The 21,514-nt window shown below is 37.8% G+C and overlaps 1 protein-coding gene across 6 annotated transcripts in view; it reads left to right on the top strand.

The window, feature by feature from the left end:
* The window catches only part of Dgkb (diacylglycerol kinase beta), a 772,948-nt gene that overhangs the window by 17,465 nt on the left and 733,969 nt on the right, over positions 1-21,514 (top strand). Inside the window, exon 1 of one of the 6 annotated variants that reach the window (XM_008828357.3) lies at positions 15,104-15,154. The exons of the other annotated variants lie outside the window; for them this stretch is intronic. The gene's annotated coding sequence lies outside the window, so the exon portion shown is untranslated. Of the gene's footprint in view, positions 1-15,103; positions 15,155-21,514 lie in introns of those variants that run through there. 6 annotated transcript variants of the gene reach the window in all.

Genomic DNA, 21,514 nt, shown 5'->3' with positions numbered 1-21,514 from the left:
AATATATTAATAATGTCTTGATTATCAAATGCTTTCTATTTTCACCTCTCATTATCCTCACACTACTCTTTTGGTAGCTCTACCTCTTCTGGCAACCTTGCCCTTCTTTGTCATTGGTGGGATTGCAGTACCTGAATATTATAGTATTTATTCAAGCAGTCAAAGTCACAAATAAAAACCACTTGACAGGTGTGGTAAAACAAAGGTAAATACATGGAAACAGCTTCTACTGAGAATGAGGTTCAGTTAAGTGAGTGATTTGTTTTAATTATCCATTAACTAATGTAACAAAGATTTTTTAAAAATGTGTGCGTGCATGGTGTGTGTGTGTGTGTGTGTGTGTGTGTGAGAGAGAGAGAGAGAGAGAGAGAGAGAGCACACTTATCATGGCTTGTGTGTCGAGGTTGGAGGACAGCCTTCAGGAGTAGGTCCTCACTGTCTACCTTCTTGAGGTCTTTCTTGTGCTGCTTCTGTGCTGCATATTCCAGGCTGGCTGACTCATTACCTTCAGGCCCCCTCATCTGTCTCAGCCTCTCATCTCACTTTAGGAATGCTAGGATTACAGATGCGTGCCAACACATCCTGCTATTTACAAAGTTCCAGGAGTCAAACTCATACCTTAAGATTGTATGACTGGAGGTTTTACTCTCTGAGCCAATTTAACCTATCTTTTGTTAGCAGAGGAGCCTAGAGATGTGCAGCGGTGAGGAGACTGTCCCTCCCTGGATGCCAAGTAACAGTGTTTGAGGACAGAAGGCTGTGGAGATTTTCCAGTTGCTAATTAGAGATTCAGAAAGATGACTGTGGATTGGCCACAGGATGGGTGAAGAATGGATTTGCTGACCCAAAAGGGCTATTTCAGTAGTGAAACAAGAACCCGATGGAAGCAGATTAAAATGAACAATTGGCATTGAAATGGATATATTATAAATCTAATAACCAAACAAATAAATGGAAATCATACTGGGAATGTCCCAGTGTACCTTTACCTGATCTGATCCAGAGAGTTTGAAGACTTTTTGGAAGTGATCCTGTTCTAATTGCTTTCATTTGGTATGACAAAACACTCTGACTAATACCCACTTGGGGAGGAAAGGGTTTATTTTATGATACATCCCCTCCCCTCCCCAGGGGGACAGTTCATTACTAAAGGAGCCCAACTTAGGAACTCAGGGCAGGAACCTGAGGGCAGGAGCTAGAGCACAGGTCATGGAAAAATGCTGCTTACTGGCTTGATCCTCTCACCCTGCTTTCTTATACAATATAGAACAACCTGCCCAGGGGTGGAACTGCCCACAGTGGGCTCGGCCCTCCCACATCACTGAACAATCAAGAAAATACCCCACAGATATGGCCACAGGCCAGTCCAATGGAGGCAGTCCCCCAATTGAGGCTCCTTCTACCCAGGTGTGTCAGGATGATAACTCAAGCTATCCGGCACAGATCCTAAGCTGATCTCTGAAAGATGTGTCAGCATTAACTAGATATATTATAAAGTGAAGAGAGAGAAGTGCGTAAAGAGTGATTAGAGGCAAAGTTGAGAGCTGAGGGAAGCCCATGCTAGTTGGAGTGGGCAGCCATGAGTGTAAGCGTGAGTCAGATGGTACAAGGTCTTTAACCTCAGAACATCAGCAATGATTGAGGAATTAAGGGGCATGTGGCTATGTAATATTAGCTTGATGAGATTACACTAGCTGCAGTGTACAGGTTAAATTTTATGTCAGCCAAAAGGGAGTTGGTAGCCGGTCAGTAAACCATTGTTGCAATAAAGGTGAGTGATTACTTTACCCTGGATTTCAGGAAAGTCCAGTATAGTCAGAAAGAAAAATAGTAGTGAAATTTATGAAGTGCAACTTGACAGGTCTTTTGAAGGTTTGAATATGAGCATTTGAGGAAATGAGACGTTAAGAGTTACCTTCAGACTTCTGGTATTTGTAACAGGGGAGCTTTTGCTCTGTATTGACTGAGAGAGATCTGAACAGGAGTTTTTCCATTTACTCTGTGTGTGTGGTGGTGGTGGATGGGGAGGTATGTGCGCACATGCTCCTGTGCATGGGTAGGCCAGAAGAAGACATCGCTATCCATCTTGGCCTTATTCTCTTGAGACAGGATGCAAAGCTCATATTTTGGCTAGATTGGACAGCCGGTGAGATCCTTGGATTCACTTGCCTCCCGTACCATACTCCAACTGCACCACACCGCATGTTGGGATTACAGGCATGGACTGCTATGCCCAGCTTTTTCTTACACGCGTTCTGAGAATTCAAACTCAGGTCCTCATGCTTGTGCAGCAGTATTCTTACCCACTGAGCCATCTCTCCAGTTTCATCATTCACTCTTATTTCTGTGAAGGTAATGAATTCCAATCAAACATGCTGTCTTTGAGAGACTTCTGAGTCACTTAATGTGCCCATTAGACATCTCTGCCTGTATCCCACCGACCCTTACGAATGGCTTCACAACTGAGGATTTCACATCCCTCCCAACCCTCCCTCCTATGTGTGGCTATCAGTCATCTTGGAATGCCCCCTCTTCCGAGATCCTCCCTGTTTGCAGATTAGCTGGCTCACATTCTGTCCATCGATTTTTCCCTGTTCACTCTCTGTCCCCTTCTTTTCCATTTCTACCTCTCCTAGGCAGTTTTATGCTCATTAATTCCTCTCAAGTGTGTTTTTAACTTCTACACTCTTCATTTTTGGCTTCTTAACTCTCAGACTATTCATTGCTTGATTCTTGGATTTTTCTGTTCTTACTATCAGTTCTTCACAGGAAATTTTGATTTTCCTCTTTCTTTGTAAACAAGCTGTTAAATTCATCTTGGCCTGACATTTAGGCAAATTAAAAATTTCTTTGCTTATCACAGCTGTTAGCACAGTGACCAAAAACTGCCTGCTTTAAATCCTGATGTCAGCACTTACTAGTTGTATGATTTGGATTGACTTATTTAATTGCAATTTTCTATTTTTTTATATTGGATTACAGGCTGTTCTTCGGCCTAAATCTGTAGAACTGTCTTAGATACTGCATGGCACAATGATAGCGTGATACTGTTTGATAGCATCCCACTGAGCCCACAGGTACACCTAACTACTAACTGAGGGCAACTTTTATTTTCCCTCCGTTTTGTGTTCTATTCATTCTTCTGCCAAGAATGGTTTTCTTTCTTGGTGGTCTTTCCTCACAACACAGTTTCTTCCGTCTAAACTCTTTCCCCTTTTCCAGGACCAGTTTCATTCTTGCTCTCTCTTGAAAACAGCCTTTTGTTTCTTAGTTTTTCCTCCATTCCATATCAAGTTCTGTTATCCTAGTTTGATACATTTTGATATATCTTATTAGTTCCATGTCTATATGCAGTTTTATTACATCTGTACACAGTGGTCCTTGAGGACAAATAATGACTTATTTGTGTATAATTCACCATTATTTGTATTTGCAAATGAATGGTTATATTGAAAGTGGGATATTCCTTTCTACATTTGTAGCTGTTCTTTCTTTCCCTCCCACAAGGACTGGTTTGGATTCTACTCTCCATTAAGGAACATCAGGTCACTTGGCCTAGATCTTTGTCTTAAGGACTGGAACTTTCATTCCGGTCAGCACTCTTTGACTTGAAAAGAGTTGAAACATTTTCCTGTACTCCCAGGAACTCTTAAGAGCACTTTACTAAGCCCTTCTGACCGCAGTGTCCCTGCTTTTGTGTCCCAAGCCGTTACGTTCTTTTGCTTCCTCTCAGTTTTTCATAATTGGAAGGAAGCAGTTTTAGGACAGGTGGTGAACTATCAGCTTTGTACCGTTCCACTCTGAGATACTCAATAATTGAATTCTTCTTTAAAATGGCACAAAAAAGAATATTTAATATCTTTGCTGTTGTCTGCCTCATTTCCTCTAGTCTCAGCTTTCCTGAACAATGGCCTTAGGAGCATGAACTGCCATTTTTTTTAGGATGTTCTGAAAGGATGAATCAGGATTGATTCTCATTTTATTCATGGCTCTACTTGGTGGTAATTTACAGAGCCTGAGACGAGGGTTTATTTTCTCTCTGAAAGCTTCGGGGATGTGTTTTTGTCAGGATTTGGAAAATGTGCTCCAGGAGCAGAGTGATAAATTGAGTGCTGCCTCCGAAAAAGTCAGGCTGTCAGGGAACATATTTATCTCTGTTTGGGAAGCAGAGCCTGTTAAGTCCAGATCTTTTAAAAAGCTGAGTGAAAACTTTTTAAGGTAAGGGAGAAGGTCAATCCGACATGGCTCTCTACTTATTTATAACTTATGGGCTGCCCAGGCATAACAAATAGAATGAAGTACATGATCAGTTAAGACAAGCCTTGTTTTCTGTTTGTTTGTTTGGCTTATAGTAGTGTATTACTTGGGAAAAAGTGATGCTTAGTGGGTCTTAACGAGACATAAGCTTCTAATGTGTTATCTACGGAAAATAAAGACAAAGTTTCTTACAGAGAGTCCTGGTTTGTGTAAAAGAGCCAAAGGAGTCTTCCCTAGTAAGGCAAGTATTTAATGAAAGGGGGAAAAGTTAGACAGAGCTAACCAGAGGCACTGGGAAAAACTCAAGTTAAAAACCATCTTCACATTCATGATTGAAGCCAAATGCTTGAGTCTAGCAAGATTATTTTTTTCCTGGAAAATATGTCTTTTTACTTTCAAAGAGGCATTTAACTTTTGTGGAGAGTGGTACTGATGATCAAACCCAGAACTTCCTGCATATTAAGTGAGTGCTATATGCTGAGCTCTACCCCCTCCTCTCATTAAATCCTGGCATGCTTCATAAAAATTCAACTATGGTGCCCATGAGATGGAACAACAGGTAAAGACACTTGCCACCAAACTTGAGAGCCTGAATTTTATCCTCTGAACCCACATTGTGGAAAGAGAGAACTGACTCCTTCAGGTTGTTCTTTAACCTCCACACACATGTCATGGCACATACATGTACAAACACACAAACATACACACACAAATACATATACACACATATATACACTGTGCTGGATAGCTTTAGTTGTCATCCTGACACACCTGGATAGAGGGAGCCTCGATTGGGAATTATCACCATTGGACTGGCCTGTGGCTGTTTGTGGGGTATTTTCTTGATTGTTCAGTGATGTGGGAGGGCCCAGCCCACTGTGGGCAGTTCCACCCCTGGGCAGGTTGTTCTATATTGTATAAGAAAGCAGGGTGAGGGGATCAAGCCAGTAAGCAGCATTTTTCCATGACCTGTGCTCTAGCTCCTGCCCTCAGGTTTCTGCCCTGAGATTCTATCCTACCTTGGGCTCCTTCAGTGATGAACTGTGACCCCTGGGAGATGTAAGATAAAATAAACCCTTTCCTCCCCCAAGTTGGTATTGATCAGAGTGTTTTGTCATACCAATTGAAGGCAAACTAGAACACACAATAAATAAATTAATGAATATATTAATTAATTGTTTAAAATGTGCTAATAAAAAAAGAAAATTTGCCTTCAGGAAATAGTGTTATAGTAGCAAAAAAGCCCTTAACACAAATCTGGTCAATAGGATAAGGATCTCTGCCCTGAGTGGACCCTTAACTTCCAGTTTGACAGGTCAGTCACCTGGTCACAGAAGGCTGGTTCATCTTAAGTCATGCTAAAGAGATGGGTGGAATACATAATGCATAATGGACTGTGAGCTTTTCCTCCAGGGAGCATCCCCCCTTCCAACCACAGAGATTACCTCTTCATAAACTTGCCTGCTTTTCTGAATTCTTCTGGAAAGCATAACCTCCTCCCGATTTCTTCTATCTCTTTTCTCAGGATACTTTACCTAATGCTCTGGGCTGCCCCAACATCTTGGGTTTCTTTACTTTTCCAAAATTCTCTTCTTTCCCTACCATGTGGCTGCTAGTCTGCCACCTGTCTGACATCCATGCCAGCTCTCAACAGGCATGGCTTTATGACGTATTTCCTTCTCCCCTCCATTCTGTTCAAGGCTATTGCTGAAGATTCACAGATTGCCTGCCCTAAGGATTTTTCCTTAAATTCTAATACAATTGTCTTAAAGCTTCCTTTTGAGTCTGTTCTTAAGTTATTTTATGAATGAGACTAAGAGCCCTGAATGGGAATGCTGTTTTTTCCCTGTATCAATGTAAGATGAATTCAGTTCATTGTGTTTTATTTTGTTTTGGTCACTGTTTTTTTTTTTTTTTTTTTTCATCTCAGTTAATGAACTAAGATATCTTGCATGGTTAAAAGAAAATCAGGACATGTGAGAATTAAAGTTAGGAAGCAGAATGAATTTATTTGCTAAAAGACACACTGGTGAAAGTCACACAGGGCAAGGAATAGCCAGTGTTTGGGTGACTGTATAGAAGTAAAAGTCATTTGAATTTCTTTTACAAAATAATCATTTAAAAAAACTCATCAGTGAAAGATTGGCTTCCTCTTCAGTTTCCTATCACACAAGCATTACTGCCAGCAGAGCAGGCTGCAGCAGAGGAGACTAAGAGTAAATAGGAAATTGGTCAAAGAGTCATATTCCTGGAGAAAAGGAAAATCTTCAGGCCAAGGCTGTGGTTGAGCCCTGGACTGAAATGACACCTAAAGAGAGCCACTGGCCTGTATTCAAATGCTGATAAATGTTTATGACTTCCTTGTTGGTGGACTCCACTCCCTGTGTGCTCTTTAGAAAACTCTAGGAACTTTCTTGTGATAGTTTTATTATGTTGAAAAATTGAAATCTCTATGAAAAAAGATAACTTGATAAATATCAAAGAAAGTGATTTGTTTGGAGAAAATCCTTGGTTTCTTGTGATAGGCAAAGGGTTCATTTCTCTGGTGTTCAAAGATGTTCCAAGAAAAAAAGAGATGACAGAGCCATAGAAATGATTCAGTGAAGTAAAAAACAATCCATTTTTATAAGTCATTTTAGTGGCCAAGCATGTGAAAACATGTTTAATCTCGATAGCTGGCACAGAAATTAAATAACAATACCAATCTCAACAGTAACTGTGAAACCCAATATTAACTCATGAGGTTGGCAAAAAATTTAAAACATTTAATAGGATCTAAAATTGACGAGGGGCTCAGCAGCTCTGGAAGAATTGGGAAGTATTTGATCATAAATTATTAAAATTGAATTTTTCTAAACTTTTTGAGTTAATTGCCCCATTGTCATTTATTTGTTCAATGAAATAAAAATGTTTGAAGAATATAACATGTGGTAAGGAATGCTTACCTGCATCATTTACCAGACACTGAATGAACACCAGCAGGAATGTGGTTGACTGCCTAGCAAAGCAAACCTTACACAGGAAGTGGTTGTCTAGGCAAAAAGAAACTCATAAGCTGAGCTTGAAAGGTGACTACAATAAATGTTCTGAGCTTGATATGAGGCTCGTAGAGGCATCATTGGTTTAGGTAATTACACAGTTTGTGAAGGAGCATCAATTTCACAATTCCATGTACAATTTTTTAAACAATTATACAATGTCATGTTTACATTTCTTTGCTCAATATCTTTCAAAGAGCTTTCTGCTGCATTGGAGTGCAGTTCAAATCTTGCTCACCATCCTGTGGACTCAGTTCTGCTTTTTTCTTTTTTTTTTGCAAGCACCATCTTCTTAGCAGCATCTGGAAACAATGTCTAATTTTCAGGTCATTTGGGAAACTTCTTAGAACTTGTGAGTGTCCTGCTTACTTCTGCCTAGACCCATTTTTTCCAAGCTGTTCAATTGAAGTGGTATTTGTTTTCAACTACCACATTCATCCTTCAGTAGAAATTAAGTACCCCTGTTATTATTGACTCAAAAACACTGCTCTCTCCCCAAAGGAGTAAGAGACAGTTTATTCTGGAGTCATATATGAGTAATGATGGCCCCTTAGAACAGATTCAGGTTACCTCCAATTCAATATTCTAAAGTGGTTGCAATTTCTTCGAGTTTTTATAACAGAACAAAGAAAGTCATAAATCATACTTCTCAAGTGCATTCATAGCGACATTATGTAGACAGATTACATCAAAGCAAGAAAACCTCTTCTATGAGTCTTGGATGCTGTCTGATGACATTTTCAGCCTTTGGGTGGTAGAAGTCAGTGGTCTGTTTACGCATTCCAAGGAATTTACATAATAGTTATAAGGATGCTAAGTCATATGCAGGAGTAGCAAAGAATGGCTATTAAGAGGATAAAGATAGCCCAGGATATATTTTAATTCGGGACTGGACCCACAGTATTCCAACCTATCTACAATCATCGAAACTGCAGTCTTTTAATCAGCCCTGTAGAAGGTTCATTGAAAAGTGGGGCTTCTTTCTGGGAACTTTCAGTCACATTATGAAATCTTGTAAGGATGCTGAGGAACATAAATTTTGAATAGAAATAAGACTGGTGACTTATGCAACTTATAATTGCTAAGTAATATGAAGATCCCGAGTAGTCTTTTAAAATTTTTGTTTCCCTCCCTCCCTCCTTTCTTCTTTCCCCTCCTCCTTCTCCTCTTCCTCCTCTTCCTCTTTCTTTCTTTCTTTTGTGTGTATGGGTCAGAGATCAGAGAATAACTAGCAGGTGTTGATGCTCTCCTTCCATCATAAGGATCAAACTTGGGTTGTCAGGCTTGATGGCAAGTGCCTTTATCCACTTATCTTGCTGGCCCAATGACTCTGAATAGTCTTTGCATGATGAGTTAGGTATTTTTCAAATTCAATTTCTTAAAACTAGAGTCCACTTATGACAGAAAACAAGGATCAGACATAGAGCTGACTTGCATTAGTTACTTTGAGCAACTTGTGGGTTATTACATTTATGAAGAATTTCACTTTGTCATATTAATCTTACGTAGTACGATTATTCCAGTAGAATTAATTTGCTGTGGAGAAGAATGGATCTCCTATTTGCCTTGGCTTCCTAGGCTGTTAATACAGACATTTTATTTAATAAAAGAAGTGGGTTGGTAAGCTTCTTTGTGTTAATATATAGCTGTAGCATCACTGGACGAGTCTTTGTTTTATAGCTTAGATAATTTCAGATACAGAAGAGTGGCTGTTAGGGTTAAGATCTTCAGAAGATATAACAATTTACATAGGAAGCAAGTATTAATTGCTGATTCTGAGAAGACAAAGTATGATATATTCAAAGAATTTTGAAGAAGAGATACATGTTTAAAGTTTAGGGAACAAGGTCCTAATTGTTTAAGGAGTAAGATCTCATCCTCACCATACACAATATATCCATGATAAAACCCAATCTCCCAAATATAAAAGAAAAGATTTTCATATTAAACTGCTTCAGTGGGTATAAGCTTGACCAGACAGTATAGACATATCAGGCATACAAAAATGATTTCTACATTTCAGGTGATGACAATTTTGAAATATGTTAATATAGATCATTGTTGGATGTTATTAATAATAATAATAAATATCATTGCCAAGAGATATGAGCTATTGTTTTATATGTATCACTGTTTCACTGAGATAAATATGTCCACAATATCTATGACATTTTGTTATATTGGATAACATGAGGCCATGACGATTTAATTTATTATCATCAAATACATGCTTGGACTTTTGAGCACAAAAATGAAACATTTCATAGCATTTATCTTGTTTGCAGTGCTTAAAGAGAGACTGATGGCTTTTAACAGGTGATTGAGTGGTCTGGGGATTTTTTGACCTGTAGCCCATTAGCTGGGGCAGGAATTAATGAATTAAATAGGGGGAAAGCAAATTTATTTTGTCAGATGTTTTAATAGATCACATCATATAAGTACTATCTACTCATCAAATTTTTATAGGCAGTAAGAGTACAGTGCATAAAGATGCTCTGTCCATTGAGGAATTATACAACACAATCTATAGTTTGGTGGCTGATAGTGCTAAAAATCCAAGGCAAGCACTTAAGACCATTTGTAAGTGAGAGTGATGGAAAGTTAACTATTTCACTCTATAGTCTCATCTGTGAGAGCAGATGAAATAAGGAAAATGTAAGAAGGAAAACCTTTTGTTTGTGTGTCATTACCAGCACGACAGACATTTTTCTTGCAAACACTTCATAGATTTATATGTGCAAGAGCCAGACATAAAGAAATTTTGTTGACATGCTTTCTTGTGTGTGTGTGTGTGTGTGTGTGTGTGTGTATGCACATATGTGTGTGTATGTCTATACTATCAATAAACTGTTATTTGCTTTGATTTTTGTTATTGAGTAATCACAAAATTACCAAAAGTTATTTGAATGGAAATCTTTTTTCCTCTCTATGAAGTTTTCGCAACCAGTATGAAATCTCTTTTGAAGATACACCCGTATAAAAACACTAAGGTGGAAAATATACAAAATGACAATCAGGCTCTGAAAGCTAGGAGTTTTATTTAATTTTCCCATATGATTTTATCCTACAAGTAATATTTTCAAAAACCTCAAGAGACTATAGTTGGTAGAAATCTGTATTGTGGAGAATTATTTGATTACTTCCTAGGAAACGTTTAAATTTTACAGTTAGCTTGGTGAATAAACATATGTGTTAAGCATCTGTTACAAGCTTGGTCTTCTAAGAACATGTCAAAACAAAAAGAACTTACATGTAAGTTACAAACCATTGCCATGCAAATTAGCATAAACTATGTACAGGAGAGATGGGAGTGTGAAGCCAGAGTGATTGCCCAGAACTTTTAAAAAGGAAATTGGGCTAGGAATGAGACCAAGAATTTGTTCAAATTCCAGCAATCGTATTGTAGGGGAAATCACATGAATGAGTCCTTGGAAATTTGATAACGTATTAATGAGGCTCATAGTTCTGAAGCTGCCTTAGCATCTCAGCATTATTACCTGAGCAAAAAGCTTTTGATTATCTGTGGGCTGATTGATCCTTTTGTATGTTCACATACTAGTCTAAAGATAGTGAGTTTATTCATGAATATCTTTGCAGCACTGTGCACAGTTCTTAGCATATAAAATGGAAAGACAAATGGAATTTGATGCAATTTGTTTCAATAAAGCAATGTAAAAACAGATACTAAGTAGGCACACCTAGTCAGGGGGTCTTGAAATCAAGACAAACGTGAAGGGAAACAGATTCGAAAGGCTGATTGACTGTAGCTTTGCTTTTCTTAGCAGTCATGACAAAACTGAAGACAAAATGCTTACGAAGGTCTTATTACTTGCTCAGCAGATGCTTCACAAAGTAGTAGGAGAGAATTTCTTTTTTACCTTGATTTGGCCACTTTGGTACCTTCACGAAAAATATTCAACATATTTCGGATGCATGAAAAAGTAAATTCACATAATTTCATGATGAACTTTATTTCTAATTATTGAGTAACCAGGATGATGGTAGTTTTAATAGTTTTATATTATTTATGTTTATCAATCAGCAAATAAGTGAATGAATAAAAGTGATAACAACACATTATACTATATTTGATATAATTATATTTGACTAAAACATTTCTATTTGACAAAGTGTGGCAGATTGATACACTTCAGATATGTAGTGCTCAGTTACCTCTGTAGTTTAAGAAATTCAGGATAGGGGCTGGAAAGGTGGCTCAGTGGTTAAGAACACTGGTTGTTCTTGCAGGAGACCCTGGTTCGAATCCCATCACCCACATGGTAGCTAACAACTGTCCGTAACTCCAGTCCCAGGGGATCCAACAGCCTCTTCTGACCTCCGCGGGTATTGCACGACATGGGTATTGCACAACATGGATGCACTTACCTACATGCAGGCAAAACATGCACACACATAAAATAAAAATAAATTTAAAAAAAATTAAGGATGACTTCTACAAAATGAAGTTTTTCTAGAGTTTAAGCTATTATTAGATACAAGAAGCAAGTTTTCCCTCCTGAAGTAGGGTAAATAGTATTCAACCACCTAGGAGGATGTTTCAAGAGAATAGAAATAAATAATACATGTTCTATAAATCAGGTAGCTTACCTCTTCTGCTTGGATTAGGAGATTCAGGGCAGTGCCCACTTTTCCAACTTAAGTGACAAATAGAAGGGGTTGATGCTTTTTATGATTTATTGAAAATAGTCAAAGATCCATAGTCATCTTTACTTACATCTTCCCTTGGCCCCACTGCTCACATATATCCATGACAAGTAACGGAACAGTCATAAGACATGCTGTGCCTGGAACTGGTAGAAACAGCTTCATTTCTTCAAAAACACTTTCTTAAATATGATGTTGATCAGGCTGTTGTTATAATATCTTATGGTCTGTATGTTTTCTCCAGCTCTCAGAGACTTCATTTAGCCCCATTCCATCTACTCTGTGATAAGGAAAACTTCAGTCTGAGAAAGTGACTATTATTTTCTAGCAGAAGAAAAACCCCTTACCGTGTAAAGATTCTGAAAGATTTATGCCAAAATCTAACTGTTGGATTCCTCCCCTTCCCCTCCCCCCCCTCCATAATCTGGTAAAGTGGAAAACTATTTTAGAGGATAAAATATCACAAAGCTTTTTTTCCCACCGCCTTTGGAAAAACAACTTTAAAATGTACATGCAAGGGATTGTGTCATCCAAGGCTTTGTAATGCATCTAATAATAAAGCTATGTGGGGGGACTGAGTTAGACTACTGCCTTGAAGCTCAGGGTACAATGAGTTTTGTTATACTTGTTAATGTTGGGTTGTTACTGAAATAACAAAAACAGGAATATTTCAGATGACTCCAAGCTTTTCTAGCAATATTCCCCCACTTCTATCAGTTTCTCTGAGCACAGAAAACATATTAACTGTTCCATTGTGCATGTGTTCCATAGAAAGCCAATTATATTGTAATCTATACTGTACTAAAAAATAATACTTTCTTTCTTACTATAATCCCCCTGTGTGATTTTGTGCATAGGGAAACTGAGATCCTCATTGTTTGCAGGCATTTGATAATGTCAATATAAATGGATGCTAACATTATATTATTATTTATTTATTTATTCATTGTGTGTGTGCATGTTCATGTGAGAAGGCTCATGTGTGTGTGTGTCATGGTTGTGTGTACTCAAGTTATAGGACAACTTTCAGGAGTCCGTTCTCTCCTTCCATCATGTGGGGTTTGGAGATTGAACTCGGTCAGTTGGCAAGTGTTCTTACCCGCTGAATCATCTTGCCAGGACTTATTTATTGCTAATCTTAGTGGGCTTACTTTACAACATGGACCATGCATGCTGTTTCAGTGCTAACCTATGAAGTAGCTTGCCTCCACAGAAACTTTACTATGATCAATGTACGTCTACTTACCTGAGCTCAGCTGTGCCATGTTTGTCATACTGAATCCTGATGAAGAGAAATGGTTGATGTAATTCAAGAGTCTAAGATGCAGCAGGATCTCAGGTTCTGATCTCATCTCCTCTGCGTAAAGCAACTTTAGTGTAGGTTTGTGCTTGCCTGTGTAAAGATTCTACTACGGAACATGCGAGGGTATATCTTTCTTACCTTCAACTGGAGACATGAATCCCCACCTCACTTTTGGGTACTGCGTTGAGCCTAGTGCCTCACGCATGCATGTACGTGCCTGTGGACGCCAGAGATCAATATCAGGTGCCCTTTATCACTGTCCACCTTAATTTTATTTATTTATTATTTATTATTTACTTATATTATTTATTCTGTCCTTTTGACACAGGGTCTCTGAAGCCCAGCACTTGCTAGGTAGACCAAGCTGGCTTCTGTCTCACAGAGATCTGCCAGCCTCTGCTGTGATTAAAGCCATGCAACCTCCATTCCCGGCTTACTTTATGTTTTGAGACAGGATCTCTTACTGAACCTGGAGCTCACTGACTGGCAAGAGTGACTGGCTAATGTGCTCCTGAGAGTTTGCTTGTCTTTGCTTACTTCCCCCACGCCCAGCCCCCCAGCACTGGAGTTACAGAAGCCACACTCAGCTTTTCATGGGTTCTGGGAACTTAAACCCCAGTCTAGATGCTTGCACAGCAGGCAGTTTTCTGACTGATACCCCTGATCCCCCTCCTCAAACTTCCAGCTTGGGACTAAGCTTCTCTCCCTGAACCAGGAGCTCGCTAATTTATGCTAATTTGTTTAGAATGCCTGGCCAGCAAGACCTAGCAGTCCTTCTGTCTTTACCTCTCAGTGTAGCAACTACAAGTGTAATTGGTACCCGGGTGTTTTGCACAGGTGATAGGGACTGAACTCATGTCCTCATGCTTGCAAAGTAGGCACTCTACGAACTCCACTGTCTATCTTATTTTTTTATACCTTGATTAATAAAATTATCATTTCTTATTTCAAATCATTTGCCTGTGTAATATTTTATTAGAAAGTTGTTTATTGGTTAACCAGGCTCCAATGGATGGCCCCACATCAAAAGACATTTGGAGACACAGATTAGACTCTATAGGCCACACACACACACACACACACGCATATATCTATAATAGGGTACATTAAATGGGCAGAGGGTAATAAGAGGATATGGGGATGTGGAGGGGATCTAAAGACCATCAAATTATGTGTATGAAAATTGCAAAAAAGCAATTAAAAATACAAAAAGGACATTGGAAAAAGTTGCTTATTATGGTGATAGACTTACTGAATTATGAAAATCTTTCTTTAAAATAAAAAAGATGAATAATGCTCAGTTTTATTCAATTTAGAGATGCTCTGATTTTTTAGAAAGATTTATTTTTATTTTACATTTATGAATGTTTTGTGTGCATGTCTACATGCGAACTGCATGCATATCTGGTGCTTCGAAGCAGAAGACGGCATCAGATGCATTAGAACTGAGTTATACATGGTTTTGAACCACCATGAAGGTGCTGGGAATCAAACTCCAGTCCTCTGCAAGAGCAGTAATTTCTCTTAACCACTGAGCCTTTTCTCCAACCACAATTTAAATATACTTGTAATAGTGAATCTATGTGCTGGATGGTCAAGGCGAATGCTTAGAAATATTAGAATTCAAAATTAACAATAAATTGTTCGTTCACATATCATTTTAAAATATATCCAAATAACTATGTATATCAAGCAATTATAGTTTTACAGCAAGGAGATATAAGACAATTGACATTAGGTCAGTAATATTTATCTTTATTCTTTCCATATGAATCCTTTCTTGTCAAAATCATTCTTATTTGACAGGCATGGTGGCACAGTCCTATAATCACAGTTACTTGAGTGGCTGGGGTCAGAAGATCTTGAGTTCAAATCCTGCCTGGGCTACAGAGTAAGTTTAAGGCTAGTTTGCCCAAGACTCTACATACAAATTAAAAAAAAAAAAAATTGAAAAGGGAGTCCTGGGATGCAATAGACTGCTAGAATCTTGGCCTAGTATGTGAAAAACAAAAACAAAAAAAGCAAAAAGCAAAACAAAACAAAAAACAAACTAGGTTCCGTCTCCAACACTGCAGAAGCAAAACAATCAAACAAAACAACCCAAAACAATCTCTTCCAAAAATATACCCCATCCCCCAAAACCCATAGGTGTTCTTCCAACACATACCATAGCATTGATTGACTTTCTCAAGTTACCACAGTTATCTCTTAATTTCTCAAGTTGCCACAGTTATCTCTAATTTCCTGCCTTAATTGCTTTATCATTGTGATTCAATGGGAAATTGTCATTACATATTATAAGGCAATATCAACTATGGTACCAAGAACTATTCTATTATCAAGATTAAGATCAAATCTGAAAACATGTATATGTCCTTCAACTGTTGAAAAAGTGGAGATGGCCAAATTGAAAGAGTGAATGGAGCACTGCCTGGTATAGGGAAAAGGTGCTGGCCGTATTTACATTCTGTATCTGAGAGTTATTATCAGACATAGAACTATGTAAAGATAAAAAAAAAAATTATTCCTGGGCCAGTCAGATTGCTCAGTGGGTAAAAACGCTGCGAAGAAACCTGACAACCTGAGCTCCTTTCCCAGAACCTGTGGTAGAAGTGAGAACCAAATCTGAAAATTTGTCCCCTGACCTACACACACACACACACACACACACACACACACACACACAAGCATTTACCTCATGTTCTGCAAAGTTCTGCTTCTCAGCTAAGATGCTTTTCTTACCCTTTAGTAGTCCTATGTATTTCTCATTACTTTGGTCTATTTTCAGATATGATTCAACTTTTTGATAACGTTATAAATTTCACATTGGCTTTAATACTTTATGAGGCTCAATAAATGTATATGTCCTTATACTTAATTATGAAATAAAATGATGAATTATCATTTTAGTTCCCATTTCTAAGTAAGACATGCTCTTCAGGTAAATGCATATTACATAAAAATGTAAATATTAGCTGGGCATGGTGGTGCACCCCTTTAATCCCAGCACTCAGGAGGTAGAGACAAGCAGATCTCTGTGAGTTCAAGGCCAGCCTGGTCTACATAGTGAGTTCCAGGACAGGTGGAGCTACAGGGAGACCCTGTCTCAAAAAGACAAAAAAATAAAGTAAATATTTGAGAAAGCAGGCATCCTTTTCTCTAAGCCAAGAATGAGGCTAGATTAGAATTTTAGTGGAGGGAAACTTAAAAAGGCCACAATTCTAAAAAGAAGATTAGGAAGATTCAATTGCAGAATTTTTGCAATAATTTGAGGTTGTCCACTGACTATGAGGGCCATGCTGCTGTGCTGTATGAATGTTCAGAAACAGATTGCATTATTCATTCAGGCAACCTTTACCTAGGTCTCCTCAAAAGTCAGGGCCTGTGTCAGGCACTGAGTCACGGTAGCGGTATGACGTGGCTGAACACTATTGTGCACTTAACTTTCTGCAAAGAGAGATTGATCCATGTGTCTTATCACATGCACCAACATCAATCAGCTGTTGGTATTTACCTGGAGTACCGTGGAGGATCCAGGAGCTCCCTCTGGACTCAACAGCAAAATATTTCAGTCATTCATTTTTCACTGTGACTTTGACTGTTGGGAAGACAGGTGCCTGGAGGTTGCTGGTATATTATGTAATAGTTATTTAGGCTCTATAGCTTTTTAAACTTAGAAATAGCATCTTGTAGAGTGGTATATTTATGTAGAAAGTAGTATGGTAAGATGCATGCCATATTATTGGCTATATTAAATACAGAAACAAGTTATGATATTTCATTTTCATTTTTTTTTTTACAAACACATGTTTATTTTTGGATTTAGTGAATCATTCCGCCCTTTTCTTGACAAAGAACTTTGGGATGTTTGGATTCTTGAGAATTCCAGTCCTGTCTCAATGATAGCTCTTTTAAAAATCCTCAAAAAAGTACTGATTTGGGTTAAGCAAAACATCATTAAACCTCACCCTTTATTTTACGAAATACTCTGAGTTTTGTATTATAATTCCTACATGTCAGTCCTACAAGTATTATCACAAATGTCAAGACTAAAACTGATTTGTCTAAGCTAGTTAAAATTGCAATTACAAAAAACCCTCAAAAATACATTCAAACTTCCAAAAGTTAAAACTATGAAACCAAATGAGTAAATAGGAAAATTCACTTTGATAATGATCAGCTAAATTTTGTGTCATGATATCCATCTTTATGTCTCCCCCATATATGGCAAGCAGTATAAGAAATACATTAATATTTTGCAAGATATAATCAGTGTTGTCTCACAAAATGCTTGTTAAACAACTTCATGGACGAGTGATCCATGTGTTTCTAAGATGCTTTCCAATGTTGAAGACATTCACCAGAAACAAGACTTCTAACGCCTTTCAGTTAATCTATAGTCTAAGTAATAACGATATACCAGAAAACCTAGGTGTGCCAACGTACCTCAAGTAGACAAAATAAAGAATTCATAAATGATGAACTTAGCAGAATGGATCATGACAGCTGGAGTCAGCTTCTCATTCGTCTTTCCTCAACTGTCTCCCAAAGCTCAGCCTTTGGTAGCAGGAGGAATAGATTCTTGTGCTCTGTTACACAGCACAGTGGATAGTCAACAGGAAGGTGTTGTGTATTTCAAAATTGCTAAGAGGATAGATTTTGAATGTTCTCTTCCCAGAGAAGTGATAAGGAGGTGAGGGCTATGCTAATTAGCTAGCCCGATCTGACCATTCCATACATGATTTTAGGGAAGCATGACATTATGCTCCAGAAATAGACATAATCATTGTCAATTTGAAACAAAATAAGTTTTATAAAAACCAGGTCAGATTTGTTAGTATTTTTCAGGCTTTCAATAATTCCAGAAACAGGAAAATAGTTTTCACAGATGGTGAGGAAGATGTCTTGAACGAAAGGCAAACTTATTTTCTAAAGAATTAATTAGTTAATTCGTGCTTTTATTCTTTTCATTTTACTCAGCTGTTAATGAGTGTTGTTGGAGTATGTAGCAATAGAGATTTCAGGAAGCAATGAGAAACATAGAGAAGAATGGGTGCTGCTTGGGAAGTCTCTGCCTAATGAAAACTCAGTGTCCAGCTCCTGCATGTGAGGCCAGACTGTGGCTCAGTCATAGAAGATTTTTTCATCTAGGTGATTGTAGAATCCACAGATGCGACTAAGCACTCAAGGGAAAGGATGCAGAGCCCAAAGACTCAACATAGCTGTGAGTCTCAAAATTCACAATGTCAATAAAAGAAGAAAAGTTTATAAGGCAAAGTTCATAGTACAGAATTGTAAAATGTTAATATTGTCTTCTAAACATAATACATCTTTGAGTTTTAGTCAGTAATGTCTCCATTACTATTGTGTCATGGCCCATCAGTAGTGTCTATGTATGTCTAAAGTCATGTAAATGCTTAGCAAAAATAATCTTAAATGTATATATGTATGCATATATGGTATACAATTATTGGAAAAGAGAGATTTAGAACAGAGACATAATCATGCATACTAAGTGCAAATAAGGTGGTTCCTCAAATTATTTCTTGTTTGTTTGTTGAGACAGGGTCTTGTTATGAAGTCCAAGATGGCCGGGAACTTTCTATATAGCCTAGGCTGAGTGGTAATTCTCTATGTAGCCCAGGATGGCCTCAAGCTTGGGATCCTCTTGTTTTTACCTTCCTATTTCTGAATTACAGATATGTGCTCCTGTGTCCTACCTACTTTAATATAATCCAATGAGAATAAGCTTTCAGAAAATTTTAATCAAGTCAAAATTGATTATGTTTTAGAATTAAACTGTTTAGTTTTTTTGTTTTGAATAATATATTTAAGTATGAGTGCTACTAATTCTATGCTACAATGCAGCATGAAATACTGCTCCTAAAAATATAAAGAATATCTCCTATTTGAAGGGATGCATATTTAATTTAAAGTTGTAACATGCATTAATAATAATAGAAAACTTTTAAGTTTTAAAAGACACAAGAAATTTCTGGGGAGTTGGTACACATATATAATTCTGAGGAAGCTGAGGTGAGGTTTTTTTTTTCCCCCCGATGTATATTTTTACTGAATTTTTGTACATTTCATACAATATATATTAATCGTATTTAGACACCTATCTGTACCCCCATAGCCTTCCCACAGGTTTTCATGCATTCTGTCATATATATTAAGGTCTCTGCAGTCAAATTTGTATATGCAGCTGTCCTTTGGTATGAGTTCATTCACTGAAGCTTGGTCAGCCTACCTAGCGTCACTCCCTTAAAGATTGACCCTCCCTAGCTCAGCAGTGATCAGCTGCCAATAGTTCCACAGCCAAGGTTGGGACCACCTTCAGGTTTCCCCAACTCTTTGTTGGTTTTTGTCTGATTGAGTTCTCATGGGTCTTGTGCATGCTGTCACCACTGCTGTAAGTCATATGAACAAGTTCCCAGAAGCCTGGAGGATTCTGTTTCTTTATGTAATGAACCACCCCTGGCTCTTACAATCATTCCACTTCTTCCATAATGGTCCCTGAGCCCTGAGTGGGTGATGTCTAATATGAATCCTATCCAGGGACATGCATTCTGCAGTCTTAGTCTCTACATTTTGACCAGTTGTGGCCTTCTGTGTTCATTGCCCTCTTTGCATGAGGAAACTTCATAGGTAGGGGGACTTTATGGCTCTGTCCAGACTGAGTTGTATAGGGAAACTTGTCTCAAAAAACGAAAGAAAAATACAAGAAACAACCTATCAAAAACACAAAATAAAACAAAAAGTGTCCCAGGAATAATGAATCTATTATTTAAAACTTAATTACTTAATCTGATCAAACATGACAGGATCTCACAAACTTCAAAGTGGACAATCATTGCACAGTTATAAAGCAATGCTAAATTTTACATTTTTTTTCCCATCTACTGTATTTGCAGCCTTTAGATATTCACTACTCATTTTAGTGGGAGCCATGTTTTTTCTTTGTATGTAATACTTTCTTTGACAAAATGGTATTTCTCACCTTTTCAGACTTGGTTATTTTTGAGATTGTCACAACAGGGTAGGAATCTTCACATTTAATTATGAGAATTCTGGCGACATTTAGATTATAACATCTAGATGGACTGTCCTTCCAGTTGGATAAAAGTGTTCTATCTTTACCTCCAAGACAAACAAGGATGAGGGTTTCTTTTTCCAAATACCTTGGAGAGCTGTTTTATGTCTCCATCTTCCCTGAGGAATTTGAAATTTGCATTCATGCAAAGAAGCAGGGAACTAGGATTTAATAACACTGATCAAGTGCTTAAACACAATTGGGACTGTGTTAGATTCTGAAGCTGTGAGGTTGGGCACTGTTTTCCTGCCATTATATTTATAAGGGAAATTTAATTTGTCATCCATTTCTAGAAAGGGAGAATGGAAAAATGGAATTGAAGTGAGGAGAAACTGCTCATGAACAGTAAGAAGATGGAGAGAACTAATGAGAAAGATGAGAAAGGATTGGGGTAAGCAGTGAGCCAGAGCCACTTGAGGTCAGCCTATGAAGTGACACTATTTAGAGGAGAGGGAAAAGAGGCCAGTATGGCGTGATGACAGTGACCAAGGCGATATTGGAAAGTGTGGCCAGTTGGTGCTGCTACTGTATACAGTTTCAGAACATTTGCTCGAGATTCACCTGGAGGTTTTTAGGTAGCTTCGAGTCAGGAGAAGAGAGTCCATTTACATAGAGATATGTTAAGAGCAAAGGCTTGAATTTAATTCCAGTCTTTTGACTCTAGGTACTTCATCATCATGCACAGAATCTGAAATAAGTAGTAAGTTCAGGGGGCAACACTTGAAGACATTCTGACATCATTCGTCGATGGTTAGCATTACAAAAAAAAGTCTTGTTTAAGTACTTGTGACTGGACAGCTGATTTTATTATTTTGTCTGTTACCTAAGTTATAATTAGGCTCTCATTAAAGAACCATTAAATTTTGTTTGTCTTTTTCCCTGTACATTAAAAACAGGGCCTCACACACGGTAGACGTTTTCTACCACTGAGCTACAACCTAGCCCAGGGTGTTCTGGTATTTACTCTAAGGAACTATATTTCCTTTGCCCTTCTAATATTATTTATAAAAATGATTCTCAAAGGAGTAACAGCCTGAGTTAGATTCATATTCTATTAAAAGTAGAAGAGGAAATATAATTCATTAGGGATATTTATGTAGGTTATTTATGTTTATTTTTAATACTTTATAAATATTTAGAGCTTTATTATTTTCA

Source organism: Nannospalax galili, unplaced genomic scaffold (genome assembly GCF_000622305.1).
Source record: "Nannospalax galili isolate Female #2095 unplaced genomic scaffold, S.galili_v1.0 scaffold452, whole genome shotgun sequence".
Lineage (NCBI taxonomy): Eukaryota > Metazoa > Chordata > Mammalia > Rodentia > Spalacidae > Nannospalax > Nannospalax galili.
This window is presented reverse-complemented; position numbering and strand designations above follow the sequence as displayed.